The sequence below is a fragment of the Corapipo altera genome, unplaced genomic scaffold (assembly GCF_003945725.1).
Source record: "Corapipo altera isolate COAL_440 unplaced genomic scaffold, ASM394572v1 255, whole genome shotgun sequence".
Classification (NCBI taxonomy): Eukaryota; Metazoa; Chordata; class Aves; order Passeriformes; family Pipridae; genus Corapipo; species Corapipo altera.
The window spans coordinates 1,363,712-1,379,572 of NW_020884929.1; the positions used below are offsets into that span (position 1 = coordinate 1,363,712).

General features: G+C 36.9%; 1 long non-coding RNA gene across 1 annotated transcript in view; it reads left to right on the plus strand.

Moving 5' to 3' along the window:
* The window catches only part of LOC113954559, a 50,706-nt gene extending 45,559 nt beyond the window's left edge, over nucleotides 1-5,147 (plus strand). Inside the window, exon 7 of the long non-coding RNA XR_003530269.1 lies at nucleotides 5,027-5,147. This is a non-coding gene — a long non-coding RNA (uncharacterized LOC113954559). The remainder of the gene's footprint in view (nucleotides 1-5,026) is intronic.
* The last annotated feature ends 10,714 nt before the right edge of the window (nucleotides 5,148-15,861 follow it).

Sequence of the window (15,861 nt, forward strand, 5' to 3'; positions counted from 1 at the left end):
CTGCATCGAAATTTTAATTTTTAATTAAAAAAATTCCATAAATCAAAATTAAGAGACATCGTGATTACTAATGGACATTTTTTAATTCTTTACCATGGTGCTATCCCTTTTGGAATAGTGTCATTATTTATTTTTTTCTCTTTCTTAATTAAAGGCCCTTTTTTATAAGAAGTCTCTTTTTGGAATAAACATTGATTATTCAATCTCCAAAGATCTGGCTGAAAAACCTGAAAATGTGTATTCTATGCTTACAGTAAAGGTTGGAATTATTCCTTGCCATGGCACTGATATGAAGTTTGCTTTAAAACATGAAAGATCCTCTTAGACTCATGAGAAATGATATTAAAATTTATTGTTAGATATTGCTGATTGTGATTGAAAATCACTTCATTAAATTACAGTACAGAGAGATGAAGGACATCTTGCAGCAATGAAAATGGTTGCAAATTTAATTAAAACATTAAATTATTGTTGGAATAAAGGTCATAATCATAAAATGTAATTGAAGGAAGTACATTAGCATGTACCCTAAGGTATCCTTTCTATTTCAAAATACATATTACATATTTGACATTTAAGGAGGAAATAGGTACCATTTTATCTGGATGGATGAACGACGATGGTGAGAATTGTTATCCATAATACAGTTTAAGAGCCCAATTTTTCAAAAAATCATTTGCTCCTTGCATAGGTGTAACATACTATTTGTGTGCCTCTGACTGAGGGAATTCACATTATTTATGGAACAACCTGGACCTGCACAGAGCAGAGGACATTGGATCATATACTAAGGCTTTATGGAAGAGGTGTAACTTATGCCACAGCCTTCCAGGGGTATCCTTGTCACACTCTGGTTATGTTTATGCCACTGTGTGCCATTTATCACTGCACTTCTCTCCCTTGCAACAGATTAGGGAGGAAAAAAAATGCATGGGGATAGAAAATAGAAGCTGCAAGAACATCTATCCATGAAACTGGTGCTGAAAGCACATTGGTAATGCTGCCACAGCAGGGCTGTCACCTCATGTCCTGAGAATTTCTTGTTCCAAACAGCAAATACCCCAGAAATTAATAAACCTTAATGATTCCTCCTAAATACTCAGCAGGAGCCTTTGAATTCAGATCAAGTCTTGTCAAACATTCTGCATCTCTTTCACTTTCTGCATTTACTGGTATCTTTTTGAAAAGGGAGAGGGTTTTTTTTGAAATGGCTCAGATGGGAAAATTAGAGCGAGTACATGTAGAAAATTTATATATTTCTATATAAATAATTTCGTAATATATATATTTGGAAAGAAAGCTAGGATTGCCAAGCTGGAGTTCAGCAGTGGTTATGCTGATAAATCCATGCTGCAGATTGAAATGCTCTATTGCATTTTACACTGTGGAAACAAAATAAGGACCATGCACAGGTTTCCAATAACAAATTAATTCTTAAGATTCTTAAATAACAGTAGAAATCTCCTAAATCTGCCTCAGTGATCATCATCTTTCATTGCTGTTTCTCAACAGCAATTATTTCAGTTGCAATATTCCTTCCCATACTGACCTGTTGCATCAAAGCATCAAAGCCAAAAACCTGTGAATTTTCAAAGTTCAAATCTACTTCTGTTATATTTTCCCATTTTTTTTCTCTTTTTTTGCCCTCTCCTGCTTTACCTTTTCCTTGTTTTCCAATGTTTTCTTCTATTCAAATGTATTCCTTTATTAGCAGAAACATTTAATTAAAAAAAAAATCAAAGAAGATCAGCCAGGATTTGGTGAAGATATCAGATATTGCTTCTTAGAATCATGACATAACTTTTATTTCCCAAACACAGGATCTCAAGATCCATACTGCTATTTTTCTGTCCCATTGTAGTGAGGCTTTCTCTGAATCCTTCATTATTTCCTTTACAGAGAATTATATGCGACACAATGAGATACAGATTTCAACACTGGCTCTGCACTGGGATCTCCAGGAAATCTGGTATGTAAGTGAATTCTAGAATTTGGCTGTTTGGCAAATGTCACTTTTAAGCAAACCCTTCAATGAGTCAGTAGTAACCCTCCATAATAATGTCCCAGCCATTATCTAGGCAGGGAGTTCTGATCTGTTGTCTTAATTACTGGCCTAAATTAATCCACATAATTTGTAAAAAGAAGTGCTGAGGATGGAGACCATCATATGATATTTGTGCAGTTATATCCTCCAGTGCTGTGTTTTCTACAGCTCATGTTTTTACTTTATCTCTGCTCCCTTAAATGGACCATTAAAAAAAGAAGGAAAAGGAATTTCAAAGGAAGTCATCATGAATTATTTATTACTGGTTTTTCTGCTTTAAAAGCTGAAAGAACTAGATTAATTGATTTATATTTTTTACTATTTGAAACATCAGAAAGGAATATAATAGGAAAATCAATATTTGACACTCGTGCCCATTAATGAAATTGGGAGGGCTACACAGTTTTCTGATGAGGCATTTCTGAAGACTTCTGCAGTCCCAGCCCAAGCCGTGACACTGCAGCAACGAAAGAAATAATGGAAAAAATATACACAGATCATATAAAAAAGGGGTACAAAGCAGGAACATTCAGACCACGGGAGACTGTGGGTGACTACAACAATTTCAGGGAACAAGAAGAAAATGAGAAGTGCATGAGAGGAAGTTATAGATACTGAAAAAGAAAGAATTAAACTTGAAATCAGGACTGAGGCATTGTCTACATTTCTCTTGCTCAAATAAGCAGAAGAATTTCTATATGATATAGAAATTCTGCTTCCCAACACCCTAAATCTGTTCATTATCACTGCATCAGATAAGACAGAGAGGTTTTCTAGAGCAGATGAGACCTGAAACTTGAAGTGCAAAATGTATAATATTGTTTGCTCATTCGTTTGCCAATTACTGACAAAATCTAAATGTAGTGTATTGCTAAGTGAGAGAAGGTTGTCTTTAATTACAGCAGCCAAAGTTACTTTTATATTATAAGCTGTTTGGTTTTATACCTTTTCAGTCTATTGTCTCTGAATCAATCAGTATAAAAACAGGCTTGTGGAAATTGGAATTGTCTCAAGGGAAGTGCAGAAACAAATTAACAAAACTGAGGGACATTTAACATCTAGAGATTAGCAAAAAAGGATTCAAAATTCCTATCACTTGCTTTAGCATGGAAACAAAAGTCTTATCCTAGAAACAGTTTAGGAAAAAAAATGAAGCATGATGAGTCTCCTAATAAGTTTATTTTTGATCCCTGTTGCAGGGTTCTTATCTATGGTAGTTTGTTATTCTACTAGAAAAAATGTGCAGTTTAAGAGTTTTCTATTTTGAATTATTGGCATCATTCTCTTCTATTTGAGTCAGATAAATGGATCACAGTACACAACCAGTTATCAAACCCAGCTGGTTCTTATGACATTAGGCCAACTTCTCAAATTCGAAATGCACATCACCCTTAATTATGGAACACGTAACTTCCACTTCACTCGTGTGAGTTGGAGGCATAAAACTGGTGCCAGCTCCTTTTTTGGAATCAGGCAAGCTGAAAGGCATGAAGAAAAATGACAAGAAGTAAGAGGTGCAAAGACTGGCAAAACAGAAAGGCAGCTGAACTTCTCCTTGTTGTCTGTAAGTACTTCTAAAGCTGCTCAGAACTGGCAGCAAATGAGCTGGTAGGGAAGGAAAACATATATAGGGAAAAGGAGAAATGTGGGAGCAGCCAGGGAAAGGGAGCCAGTGCTGCTGTTTCAGTGTGGGTTGAGTGAATTGCCAGGTTACATTTGAGAACCCTTGCAAGGCTGCAGTGAAGCGTTTAATGGAACACAGAGAGTTCTGAGTGCTGGCAAAGAAAAAATCAGAATACCTTGAAGAGAAATGTCATTATCACAAAATTTACAGTGATTAAAATTTTGCCAAGCTTTTTATTTTCCCTTTTTCATCAGTGTTTTTTTCCCTTCTAACTGATCATTCATTTTCAATCTGCTGTTAAACAGCTTTATCAAGTGAAGGCTGTGTGCTGTGTAATGAGAATGTATCCAATAAAAATGCTTTCAATTACATTTTAAAACTGCAAAATACCAAATTACTGCTGTATGAGGATACTCCATTGAAAACTGTAAGATTACCAGAGAGGTCATTATGTCTCTCTACTACATGACTTTGTAGTATAATAGCACAGTGTCACCTTAAATATGATTCATTGAAAATGTTACGATGAACAAACCAATTTTTCATTTCTAGAGCCTCGAAATCAATGAAACAGTTCATACAAAGCAAGAAACAGTGTAAACTTTTATTTCTTTATTTCGATCACTACTAGAACTTTTCGGTGATAAAATAGAAAATAATTCAAAAAAATGTGATCTAGTTTTCACTGTATCCGTGATTTATTTAATTCTTATATTCTTCTCGTTGCAGTTATATCCAGAAGTGCTAGTTTCATTCATCTTTTGATTCTTATTCACTAGCAAACATTGGGTTGGTAGAGAACTGCTGGGGTTGCAGGAGATCCAAGTTTAGCTCCTTATTTTATCATTCCCATGCTGCCTTTGAGAAATCAGTATTGTAATGTACTTAAGTTCCATTTGCAAAAGACATTCAGATACCCAGAAAGCAGTGAAACCTTAGTGCTGAATTACTTGGTTTTAGACATCCTGCCCAAATCTCTCTGTAGTCAAGTCCTCAACTGATGGATTCAGTTAATGTGACAGGTACATCTAAATAAACAATTCCACACTTTGCAACGGTTCTGTTTAGGGGTTAAATCACTTCCTTTTATAGTTTGGAGTCATGTTGTGTGCACTAGAATGTGCCATGGGTTTGGAGTAGGTACCACAGAGCCTGATTACTCCGGCATCACACACAGATGGAGGGAATCTCACCTTTCAAGCATCAGTTTAATGCAATTTTCAAGAGCATATTTTAATTTTTACACGGTTTTTGTGGTATCACAGAACACTGTATTCCTGCTGACAGATGGAATGGGTGGTTTACCAGAACTGAATTAGCTTTTAAGAGAAAATCTGTTTCCCCTCTGTCCCTTACAGATTCTGCATAGGAGCAATATGCCTCTTTCAGGATGTGTATGGCCAAACATCAGATAGCAGGACCTCTGATATCTGGACTGCTTACACACCTTAAAAATGGTGTTTCTGTAGCATTTACTCTTCTAGACTGCAGTAAAAACATAACATGATATTAAATGCCAAACAATTTTTACTTCTCTAGTGCTTGATTTGTGTTATAAATTAAGGATTGTAACATCATGATTTGCTTTTTGTTGTTCATCGAGCAGCTCAGCTTTCAGCTGTGATAACACAAACATCTGTTCTTTTTCTGGCAGCATGGGTACAGAGGAATTTTCAAGATGAGAATTGCATATTAATTGTTACCAGCATTCCTTCTAACACAAGGGGTTTCTTGATGATATGAGGTGTGATAGAACAGAACCACAAAGTAACAGGAGAAATGGGGTTGGCTCTCTGGAGGTCAAGTTGTCAAAGCAGATCAGATTGTTCACAGCCTCGTGTGGTCCAAGTGATTATCAAATGTGCAGGAGCTGTGCTAAAACTGAAGAGGAATAACTGTCAGTCCCCCTCAGACCATGGATCCCTGTCCAATCAACCCATTAATATACTTACAGGAGAATAAGGCAGGACTTAAATGTTCCATGCTCCTTAACAAACAAACAGACAAACCAATAAACAAGTTTTTCTGTTGCTCCAACTATTGATTGCAAACACTGGGAGAATCTTCATAAATACATGAAGGGAGGCTATAAACTGAAAACAGGGAATAATGAAAATGTTGTGAGCCAGTGTACCAGAGCAGCAGGAAATACTGCATGTGCAAAGATATTTATGATTAGAACTGTGAACTAAGTAAAAATGTGTGTGATTGCTCTGACCTTCAACTCATTACGCTCCCAATTATCTTTTTATTCCTCAGTGCAAAACAAATATGTTTTAATTATATTTATGCACAAGTGCATCTGAAGTTTGGATAAACAGTCATGAATAAATTAAAAAACCAGCGAAAACCAGACTTCATAAGAAAAGCACTGACAGAAGAGCTTATTGTAGCTCAGAGAGTGGTTCTGAATGCAACATCATCCCACCTAGCATAAGTTTTAAATTGTATTTGATTATAATAATTATAACTTTTTACAGAAAGCAATCATTTGACTGACAATTGCATGGAAGAGTGAATGGAAACCTAGCAACCTGGCAATTCCTGTTATTATATAGGAGCCCTTGCAAAAAGTATATTCTGTTTGAAAACCTTGCATTTAGTATTTGATACAATTCAATTCAGTGCAAGAGTCTTTTAAGTCCTCTTCATCTGCTGTCAAGAGAGGAGTTGGGGGGTGTGCATCCACCTCATGGATCCAAACCATCACTTCTGAAAGGATTTAATGAGGGTTTTGGGAGGCTATTTCTTAAGTGATCCTGAATTTGACACTTTTATGCCATCCCCTCCCTTTGTAAGGTCTGTTGCATACCAGGGCAATCCTAGCAAAGAAACATGGACAGGGAAAGATAAACAGCAGAGCTGGTTTGCTGCCAACAGGGAATTTTACAGCACGTGAAAGGATGGATCTATGATACATAATTCCAGACATGATAAATGCAGTTTTCTAAGGGTTCCTAATTTAGATTTCAGCTGCTTACCTTGTCTCTAATATCCCAGAGAGGTAAATACTAGTGCTACCACTACAAATACTACAACAGCTCCTGCTGCTACTACTTATATAATAGTTTAAATCCAGATTTTCTGTTTAATTTTCATACTGTTTGGACTATTAAGCACAAAGGTAACAGGCTGCTTACAAGTCACAGCAGATACTCTGTAACTGCACTGGGTTTTCAACACTTTTATCTTAGAAGACTGAATAGTCCAGTGCAGGGCATCTGGGACAACACTACAGCTAAATCCCAGCATATCTGTTTTTTCAAGGCCGACATTCCCTATCTACCCTTTTTTCTTTAATGGTTAGAAACATGAAAATGTAAAAATATCCTATTTACAACTATGTACTGAGAATCCCACATTATATCACTCTTCTGCTGTGATCTGATTAGGGGGTAGAATGTAAATTAAGAGTATTTATTTGACTTTAAAGTCCTGTGGATTTTTTTATGAGGCACCACGAGATCTGCAGGTCAAGGCAGTAAATGAAGATGTGTCTAAAATTTTTCAGGATTCACTTAAACTGGGCCTAAAGATATCAAACACTACCATCTCAGCCTGTAAAATAAAGGTCAAATTGTCTTATATAAAAAAAATCTCCAGAATATAGAATTTCAGCACAGAAATATCAGTAAATAAGTATGTCATATTTATAGTTACATTTATATTTATTTGTTGATCAGATTTTCAGTGGAGTCCAGAAAAACTAGACACTTGCTATGATTAGAAGCAATTATAACATCACTTTTAGGTTAAATGTTTCTGTACAACTGTCAGTAAGAAATTTACTCAGTTATTTTTATGCCAAGTTATTTTTATATACATGGCCATGGATTATTCAACACACACAGAGAAACAGAGAAATTGAGCACTTACTTATCAGATTGTACAGCACTGCAGAAAATCAGGTGGAGCAGCAGTAGCTTAATTCAAATTCTTTAAAAATATGTTATTTCTAAACAAAATCATTCACCTCTTCCCATTAATATAATATTCCTTTTTCTCCTCCTGAGCTTTGCGGAGTCCACCATGATAAAAGAGGTTTTTCTAGTATAGAGACCTATTTTTAGTGCAATTAACAGGCCCAAGAATTATCTAACCAAGCTACAAAAATCAATAAGTAATAAAGAAAATGTTTTGTCCCACTAACACTTTCTTTTCAAATGCAGTTCATGTTTAAGAACTTTTTTACAACTGGTGTGTGCCATTAAACAGTTATTCAGGTTGGCAAAACCAAGAAGCTTCCTCATAGTCATAGGGCTAAAGTTGTGCAGCCAGGGTGTCATATAAGAAAGTAAAACTAGGTCTGCATAACATTATATGACTATAAAATAGAACTAGTAAAATATGTTTTCTAATATCCAGTTTCTGCTATTCTTGTCCTGAGGATGATGTTAGCATCAAAAAAGTATGTACTTTTTTTTAGCAAAATTAAAATTAAAAACATAAAAAGAGGTCGGTACTACCCAACTGGGATAAACAAGAACAGGAGGTAGAGGAAGATAAACTCAGTGTGACCTTGTCCCTCCTGCCTTTTGAGAGTGAATCCCTGCATTTTATGGGAGCTGAGGGCTGCTGCAAATCACCCACCTGTGCTGAGGGTCGTAGGGACACACACATCACCTTCCATGATGCTTTCCATCAGCTGTGCTTCCTGACTCCTCCTCTGGAAACTGTCCTGTTGGTTTATTTGGGGGTCTTAAGTGAAATTTTCCCAGAATCAAACAGAGGTTTTGCTTTTGAGGAAATTGGGTTACTGCAGAGAAAATATGCACAAAAAGGGGAGCAAGGATACAGATGTTGTGTGACAGCAAAGGCACCCTCTGATACAAAGCGCTTGCAACTTGTCTGTTATATTCAGTGTCTGAGTTCCCACTGCCTCTGAACTACCAATTAAAAGTCACTTTCATTAAGTCTTCTCAAAAACACTGTGTGGTTCCACACTTACATTTAGCTTAATAAGCAAAATGTTAATCAGTGTAAAATAAATACTCTTGGTAACTTGCACCCTTCTTTTGTACTTGAGAACAAACCAGAGGTCCTAAGTCTAAACCCATATTTCATCATGAACTGCTTCTAAAACAGTGGCCTACAGGCAGACATTACTGTGCTTGTCTAGTGACAATAAGGTTTGATGGCCATCTGTTTAACTGTACTTTCTTTTTCTATTTCAAAGGAATTGGGATAAGAGTTTAGGGCAAACACTTACACATGTCCATTGATTGCAAACAAATCTCTGTGTTAGGCATTTGGTTTTGCTGTGTCAGCCATGTGGATTATCTTTGTGAACTGGGCCTTCATTTTTGGCCTATGCAGCAGGCCTTGACGGCTTCCTCGCTATCCCTGGCCACCTGAGCCCTTGGTATAAATTATCTCTGTCTCTCCTCTTCAAATTTTTCCATTCTCAAATGCCTTTTTCCTACCATTATAATGTTTTCAAGCCGTTTTATGAATCATTGTCATTTAAGCACTGTTCTCCCTTCCCTCCAGAGGAAGTGGGAGCTTCCTATTGATTAACTGTATAGGCTGGAAAATTGCTCTTCTGTCCTCTCTGTGCTAATAACCTAAATTGCTTTCTGCAGGATATCATCCTGGAAGCACAGCTTCAGCAGCCACTGTCTATCTTTTGGATGAGACCAGTCAAGAATTTTAAATTAGAGTGCTTTTCTCACTCTGACCTCGCCCTGGCACGGTGCTGCCAAATGCCTTTGGGGAGGTTTGCCTGGAAGCCTTAAATCTCTTTCGGATTTCTATTCATTTTGCAAATCATGTTTGTAATTGGGTAACAAAACCAAAGCAACAAAAACAACGTTGAAGCTTGAAGGGGAGTTTGTGAGGCACCACTTGGCAATGGCAGCAGATGAAACCCTTGTAAGGACAGATATTGGACTTTGTACATCAAACCAAGTCCTGATCCTCACTCTGAGAGTATTAATATTCATTGGACATGAGAGTCACGGTATTTAAGCCGTTGTTCTCCACTTCTGATTGTGTCATTGTGAGCTGATCAGTTCCTGAAGGTGCCTTCTCCTTACAATCAGGGTATTTAAAATCTATATGTGACTCTATTCTTTCAGTCTTTTAAAATTAACATCTTCAAAGGACGTTTCTGCCAAGGTTTGACAAAAGAAAAAAGAAAGGAACATACGTCTCACAAATTTACCATCCACAGAATCTTTCCACCCATTAACCAGAGAAGTGGGCATTCTAGTCATGGCCTTAAACATCAGTAAAATCACCCTTAAAGTTACAACTTTGAGTCTTTTAAAGCTCCTAAGAAATTAAGTCATATCTTTTTATTTTTATTCTCAGATCAAAATGTGCCTCACAGCCATTGATACTCTCTGTGCAATATTCCAGGTCAGGCAGGATTCTAGGCTAAACTAAAAAAAAAAAAAGATAAGTTAGAGGAATAAACTTAAAGTAGAAACCATTCATATTAAAAGGAAAAACGTCTAGAAGCTTTGTCTTTCCTGCGTCCTTTAGACCAGTACAACTACTGTCAAGCAACTTTTGAGGAACTGCTAAACCTGTAATTTATATAATTTAGGATATGAGCTCTCTTTTCTTTCTCTATTCCCATTATAATAACAGCCTTTTTCATTTTACTTGTGAGATACTAAAATGAATCACACACCTGCATAACTCTACAAAATGTGGATTCTGGCTTGCTCAACAGTGCTTGGTATATCTAATACATAAGTATGTTATAAGCTGGTTTTAACAAGTAAAAAGTAACAAGTAATTCTTTACATAAGTATTTAAGTGGAAAGATAGGAGTTCAGAATTCTAACATTCTGTATCTTTATTCACATGCGAATTCAGTGACAGTATTCAAATGCATAAGGATTTGCCGCTTGAATAAGAGTTGTAAAATTAAGCTTAACCTTTCTCTTCCTTGTGCATTTTATTAACTAACAATTTATCTTTCACAAATTTCCCTTCCAAAAAGTGTTATGCAAAAGCTACTGGAGTCCCCTTTTTAATACATTTATGTCCACAGCAAAGTCCAGTACTTTAGGATGGTGTAACTAATGTTATCTGGAAACCTAATAATCAGGTGGATTATTGAATTGTTTATAATCCTGTCTTGTGTTTTTATAACTATGGAGATGTGTCTATCTGTGTCATACAAGATTTATTACCAAGAGTATTCCAAAGTTTCAGCTGGTGAATAATTTACTCTCCTGAGCACACAAAAACTAGAGGAAATAACAAAAGAGTGTGTCAGCTCACTTAATATATTTTTTCCTGGTTGTGTCTTGCTGATGGAAAATTTTAAAGGAAAATTCTACCTTCTGAATTAATCCTGTAAGGACTGGTCATAGATGTGGTTTAGATCATGTTAAGGTAATGTAAGTTAGGTTTGTATAAAAAGTGAAAAATGCATAAATATTTTATCTTTGACTAGAAGTAACTACTATCATAACATTAGGCTTAACCAGCAACAAAAGTAAGAGCAATATCTTCAAATAACCAGCTCAGAGAAGTGCTACTTTGCATGACACCAAGATGAATTTCTCCCTCAGATGGGGTAGACAGTCAGCTACCTTTGGATGAGTACACTACAGAGATTGTGCTACTGATGGAACTGGGCATCTACTCCAGCTTCTGCCTCTCCTCAGGCATCAACCAAGTCAAAACACTGGGGTAAGTCTTGCTTAGATATCAAATACTCTTGTACACCATAGAGCAGGCAGCTCCCCTGGTATGATTCCCCCTCTTATTCCCTTCCTGCCCACACAGAAAGGAACAGTGTCAGTTTTTAATAATTTATTTTATTTGATATATGCAAGAGGTTCTTGATTTTCTATACAACTCCATGCAATTTAAATCTCAGTGTCCTACTTTAGCCTGCAAACATCTGGAGTGCTCAGGAGTGCTGGGCGACCATGGGCTCCAGAGCCTTCTGTTGTACCCTGTGAAATCTCTCACAACACTGCCCAGGACATACCTTTGCTCACTTTGTGAGCCAAAGATCAGGAGTAATGAACCAACCATAAGGTAGTTCTTTCCCTACGGTAGCGCCATGACAAGCGTGAGCCCTCACGTGCCATTTCTTTCCATGTGCAAACTATCCCAGGCTTAACCTGACAAAATATGACCAGTTTACTGACTGATCGTGGTTACCATATGCTAAGTCTAAAAGCGGTCAGGCTTTCATAAGGGATTCAATGAGAATATTGTGTTTGGAGGATGCAAGATGAACATAAAACCTGAGCTCTCTGGTCTAAGATCAGATGTTGGCAAACACAGCTCCCGAAGGTGCTGCCTGTCTCCTGAGGTGGCACTTCAAATAGGAATGCATTGAAAATGAAATGCACACAGGCTTCCTGAAAAATAAATCAAGCTTAAATTTTAGATCCTCTTGCACAAGGTGCTTTTTTTTGAGAAATGAAGCCTGCAGTGATGTACTTCTACCTGCAGATGAAAATACATCCAATTTGTCATAAAATCATTAATGAATACCAAGCATCATGTGCTCTGCCTGGATAAAACGGAGCTGCTGTCACGTGAATCCATAATCCAGATGGATTTTCACTGGTCTGGCTTCAGAAACATTTGGGAATGCTTTTTCCCCTTTCAAACTCCCTTCTCTTGCAGCTTTATGTTTGTTGCTGATGAGCTGCACAGACCCGAAAGCCGATTAAACACCATGAGTCAGAACGTTCCTTTCAGGATTCCTTAGCCAAGAATCAACAATGGAGAAAATCATTTGCATGGGTTTCTAGCCTGTGAAACATCAGTTTGTCCCTTGGAATTCTGAAACACAAAGAGAGGATTTTAATCCACCTGCAAGGTCCTGTCCTTTGAGCTTGTTTAGATAAATTGACTTTATGTGATGAAATTTCCATTGCTTCTGGAAATAAACACAATAATACCTTCCAAAAAGTATTTCCTACATAAGAAGTGTTCCATTTCTAGTTACAGACTGTACTTAGGAAATAGTAGTATGAGCTAAGTAAACATATGACAAACACTATAGCGTATTTAAAAGGTATATCTTAAAAACTTATTGATAAATAATTCAGAAATATTTTCATTTTAGAGATATCTTTCATCCAAGTTCCCTAGGATCTAAAGTGGAAAAAAAAAAAAAGATTATTTGGTTTTTTTTATTTTCACATTTAATTTTTTAATTGTATTTTTTGCTATATATTTCACATTTAATATACTATACTATACCCAGATATGAGTAGAAAATATAAATAGATCTCACATTTCTAAGTAGTCTTTTGAAGACAGTGTTAATTTTCACCTACCAGAGTTTATATAAAATTCTTTGACACCGTATAGAAGTAGGCCCAGAAAAGAAAGACACAGGTGTCTCTCAGTGGAATAAATCTGCCCCATATAAGCTTATTCATCCTCTTTTTTCCAAAAAGTCTGAGAAAGTGCTGCACAAAGCTCTGCCTCCATTTGCACTTCTACGTATTAAAAAGAAATGGAAAAAAAAAAGGCCTCCATGAATGCCAGGCTCCAGCACCAAGTCTGAATCTTTAATGAGCAGCAGCAGATTCAATTTCTCTTTAAGTGCAGAATTTATTGCAGCCTGAACTGTTGTACCTTGGGCTAATGCATTCACAGTGTTCTCTTTATTTCTGTCTAGGTCACAGAACTCATTTTCCATGGAAAACTGAGGGACATTTGATTGGTGAATTTTGAATTCTGGGTATGATTTGGCTGCAGAAGCAGAACACAACTGCCATTATTTCTCAGTCCCTTCTTCCTCTGATGGCACAATGTGCAGTTCCATGCTTGGATTCAGGGGGAACACCTTCACTCCAGAGTCTTGCTTGTGGGAGAGAACACAGAGGAGAACATTAAAGAACACAGTCTTTACCATCCTTTACCTAAAGAGTATGAGAGCTGCATATGGTCTTGTGAGACTTACTCCTCAGTCCATATGGACAACCCGACACCAGACTTCTGAGCATGTGTTTACTAACAAAAACCACGCTTCCCTCAGGGCTGAGAGGGAGGCTCCACAAGAGAACTGCCTGTTCAGACCACACGGGTTTGCCAAACCAGATGTTGTAATGTGTATTTCCTACAACAGCTTTTTCTCCCCACAGCATTTCTCTCCCTCTCCCATTGAATGTCTCTAGGTTCCTCAAATAGTAAATAATTTGAAAGCAAGCTAACAAAAAAGCTTCACTCGTTTCCTCGTGGCAGTCTTTGATTCAGAGTGCCCCACAGACTCTGAGAACACTTCCACAGTTCATTGTGCATCTCACTGATGGAAGGATGCAGCTCTCATGCTCTCAATACTACAGGTGGGGTCGTTTGGATTACAATAGATTCCAGAAAAGATGAAAATCAAATGAAATATCTCACATGGACAGACAAAACTCATCCACTTGGCAAGACCTCATTCTGCTTCTTGGCACTGCATAATATTTAGCTTACTTTTTACAGGTGAATGCTATTTAATACACACTGTTTAAATGAAAATACTGCCAATTATTCAATATAATAACTGTATTACAACAGTCCTTATTAGCAATTTAGTCTTGTTTTCCACAAGCACAATGTTTGACACTATGACTACTTCTTCTGCAGGAAAACCTTAAGCTCATCTATATTTGTGTTATGATGACTGGAAAACTGAAAATAAAGTAAAGTAAGTAAATGCTCGTTTCCTACAACTCATTGCACAGACAAGCTGCACATTGCAGTACTTTATCTCCCTTACAGAATCTTGTCTTTAATTGTGTCTCATTAAATAACAATACAGCACTGAATTGAGATTGTGCATGAGTGCCTCACTGTCACCTGTTTGGGCTGAGTTGTTGTGAGCTGAACTGTCTAAACTCTGTCAGTGTTCTCCAAGAAACACAGCAAACAGGAAAGCTCCAAACCTGAGCAAGTGAGATTTTCAGAAGTGCAGGTCTTGTGTAGCTTATGCATCCACTACAAAACTGGTGCCAAATCATACTTTGTTTTCTTTAGAAATTACATTATAGTCAGTAAAATGATTTGAATATTCAAATAAAGAGTCTTCTAAAAATTAACAGCAGTTGTAATCCTGTTGCTTTTCTTTCATACACTAAATAGTAAATTGCTTCTGAAAAAAAAAATTGCTTTTGACTTTTATTGCCTAATGAATTACTCACTTCAAGGAAAGGCAATTTTATAGTATCTCATAAAAAGTATTTTAAACACGATGGTTATTATACATTTCCAGTCTCTTCCACAGATTGTTTTGAATGTTTTATCTGTGATATGAGATCTCAAATATTGAACATATTGGGTGCCAGTGAATATTTCAGAAAACACAGACAAGCTCTTCCGGATTCACAGTTTGTATTATTAAGCTGTCAAAAAGTGGGAAAAGCCTCTCCTGTCATATGATTCTGTCAAAGAGGGAACACAGAAGTGACTTTGATTAGAACCTGCAATAGTGAGGTCTGAAAGAAGGCACTGGAAAAAGAGAACAAGAAGCATGGACGTAATAAAACTAAAAAGCACGAAGTTGGCTGGCACAGTGAAAAAGGGGTTTGTGTCTCATCTAGTCACAGTTCTAAACAGTAAGGCTGCCTTGGCAGCTGAATGACATAGGTTAGAGAGCTCTCTGTGCAACTGTCAAGCTGCAGGATTAAAGCAAGTGTTTCCAACAGATAGGGAAATTCTGCTTTCAAGGAGGGATATTGACTGCAGGGCCTCACTCTGAGTCAGGTAGATGCAGATCTTATGGCAGAGCACAGTATCCAGTGCCTTCCAGACCTAGAGTTGGATTTGTTTTGTTCTAAATAATATAAAACATAATAATAATAATAACTACTAAAATTTTATTTTCAGATGACCATGAGTTAGTCATGGCTGCTTGGAAGTCCTCCACTCACCTATTTTGGAGCTTCACAAAGTCCTCCTACCTTAGCAGCAAAAACTGTCCCAGGAAGATTGTTTCTCACTGACTGACACAAAGGTAGGCATTTTAGGGGGAAACGTTTTAGCAGCAAGCTGACATTATGGAGCTGGAAGTATTCACAGATCAGATAAATTGATTTTAAAAAAGGGTCAACTCTGGATCTAGGAATGGAGAAAAAGAAACCACTTTCAATGCTGATATTTCCTGATCAGTCAAAATTTATTTTGTCTGTACGGATATTAAAAATCAGGTATGTAAAGAGAAATGAGTCTTAGGAATTAGCAGCTACACACAAATATTTAAAGCTTGTCTACACTGTAC